This window comes from Mus musculus, chromosome X (assembly GCF_000001635.26).
Source record: "Mus musculus strain C57BL/6J chromosome X, GRCm38.p6 C57BL/6J".
NCBI lineage: Eukaryota > Metazoa > Chordata > Mammalia > Rodentia > Muridae > Mus > Mus musculus.
In genome coordinates, this window is record NC_000086.7 from 78,594,784 (window position 1) to 78,597,603 (window position 2,820).

A 2,820-nucleotide genomic window follows, 5' to 3' on the forward strand; every position below is an offset into this window, starting at 1 on the left:
ATGGTTGTTTTTATCACCTCTTATACTACCACAATGTGAAAAATTCTCAAGTACTTAAATCTTTGGGGGATAGTTCACATACAAAACTCAAAAAAAAAAATAGAGAAAGAAAGGAGAAATGGGTAACTGGACAGATATAATAAGGCAAGTAACCTTACTTGGTATTGGTAGAATCTGGATTATAGTTCATTATGCTATTCCCCCAATATTCTGATGGTATGAAAGTTTTTAAAGAAAATACATTTATTGAATTAGAAGAATGTAAAAAGTTTTTTTTGGTTTCATAATAAAGAGATTTGTTATATAACTGTAACTGTAACTTATATAGAGATTGAATTTCTTAAATTTTCATATTGTTCAGGAATTCAATACACATATTTCTTAAAATATCTTAAAATGAATCACAAACTACAACATATATTTATAGAATTCAATCTGTCATTCCATATGTCTGTAAAAATGTATGTGAGAGAATATCACTGTTTCGCTCTCATGATGAACAATAAGAGAATTGTTTTTCATTTCTAACATTTTGGTAGGACACCATTTATTCTATCACAAAGAAATCCAAATCTACAGTCTATCATTCTGGATTAAGTAAGATAGAAGAATGTCTATAAAACATATTTTACTTTCACTGAGTGATTTATTTCACTAATATGAAAGGTATATTTTAAATAACCATTCATCACATTATAGAAATGTGAAGGAATTTTCTCTGCATCAAATTAGGCAGTTTAGATCTTCTTCAAATATACTTGGCAATATGGATTCAAATTCCTTACTCAAATAACTTGAAGGTTGAACATTAATAGAGAGTGCTTTTCTGTTAATCATGTGCTTATACTAACAAAATATGATTTCAAAGTCACAATTTTTAAATCAAATATATATAAGTGAAATGTTATGGTTAAGTAGTTCTGTTTTTTTGTTTGTTTGTTTGTTTTTTTTTTTTAGATGTTACATTTTGAAGAACAGAAAATGGATACTTAATTGATGGAAAAATAAAGAACAAATTTTTATACAAATGTATGCCTCTGTGTGTGTGTGTGTGTATGTGTGTGTGTGTGTGTGTGTGTGCATATATATATATATATACATATATATGTATATATATATATATATATATATATATGTAATCTTGGTTTTTTAAAATTAACAAATCAAGTATTTAACAAAATAAATTCAAGAAAATATATATGAGCTATAATTATATAGTCATGAAAAAAAGGAAAATCATATTTTCAAATATATAGAAGATATGATTAAAAATCTCTTTAACATAAATTCAGGTATACTATTCAAATCTTACATGAAAAAAATGGGGAATGGGAAATGGCTCAACAGTTGGGAACACTGGCTGCTCTTGCCCAGAGTCTGGGTTTGATTCCTAGAACCCATAAAGTGGCTCACAACCACCCATAACTCCAGTTCCAGAGGTCCAAGATCTTCTGCCACTAAGGATGCCAGGCATGCAAATGTTGCACATACATACACAAAGGCAAAATGTGTATCTACATGAAAATTAAAAATAGATAAATCATTGTAAAAAGAGGGAATATGAAAAGGTTTATTCTGGAGTAATTTTAAGTGACTATGGCCAGGGAAAAGAGATTCAGATTAATCTAAAATCCATATTCTAGCATGAAAGCCCAGTTTTCTTCCAACTTTCCTTTCAGTACCAAATCAACACCTCAGACTTCTGGCTTTCTTGGCTCAATGCTTCTCCCCTGCTTACCTTTAAAGATGCTGTTCCACAATCAACTCCACCTCACTCTTAAATCCTGACTGTCTCAGTTTCTGCTTTTGCCCATTGGCTGGGTGCTAATATCAGCATCTGACTCTTTCAGGTGCTTTTTGGGCCTCTTGGAGGGCAGCACACCACAGCATCAGTAACAGTGTCAGGCCACTGGACCTCCCCTTGAGCTAGATTCAAATTTGGGCCTGTCCCTGGACCTCATTTCTCTCCTTCTCATCTCCATTTTTGATCTTAGCCATTCTGATTGTTGTAAGGTGGAATCTCAGGGTCATTTTGATTTGCATTTTCCTGATGACTAAAGACTTTGAACATCTCTTTAAGTGCTTTTCAGCCATTGGAGATTCCTGCTGTGAATTCTCTGTTTAGTTCTAAACCCAGTTTTTGATTGGGTTGGTTTTTGTTGTTGTTGTTTTTTTTTTGTTTGTTTGTTTGTTTGTTTGTTTGGGGGACTAGCTTCTTGAATTCTTTATATATTTTGATATGAGCCATCTATCAGATATGGGGGTAGTGAAGTTTTTTTTCTCAATCTGCAGGTTGCCAATTTGTTTTACTGACTATGTCCTTTGCCTTACAGAAGCTTTCCAGTTTCATGAAGTCTCATTTAACAATTCTTGATCTTAGAGCCTGAGCCAAGGGAGTTCTGTCTTTAATATATCTCATTATCAATAAAGATACCAGAATTTCTTTAGAGGTGGACAAAACATAAAAGGTAACTTTAAAAAAATTCCATTTTATTAGCTGGTTGTTCTGCCAATTATGACACACATTCTTTCACACCAATATATTTAATCTTCTCCCCTATAAGTTAAAAAAAATGAATTTCAGGTACTTTATTTTGAACATATTTATTCTGGGTACAGTCCTATAATTTTTATACATGTAAACATTTATTACTATATTTCAATATGTATTTTTACTAAATATTCCATTAAAACTTAAATTATATAATTATTCCATGTAATTATAACTTATATCCACAATGGTTTGGTTCTTTATTGTCTTTGATTTGTAAATAGTGGAGCAAAGGCTGGAAAATATACAAGGTTCTAGAATACAACCAA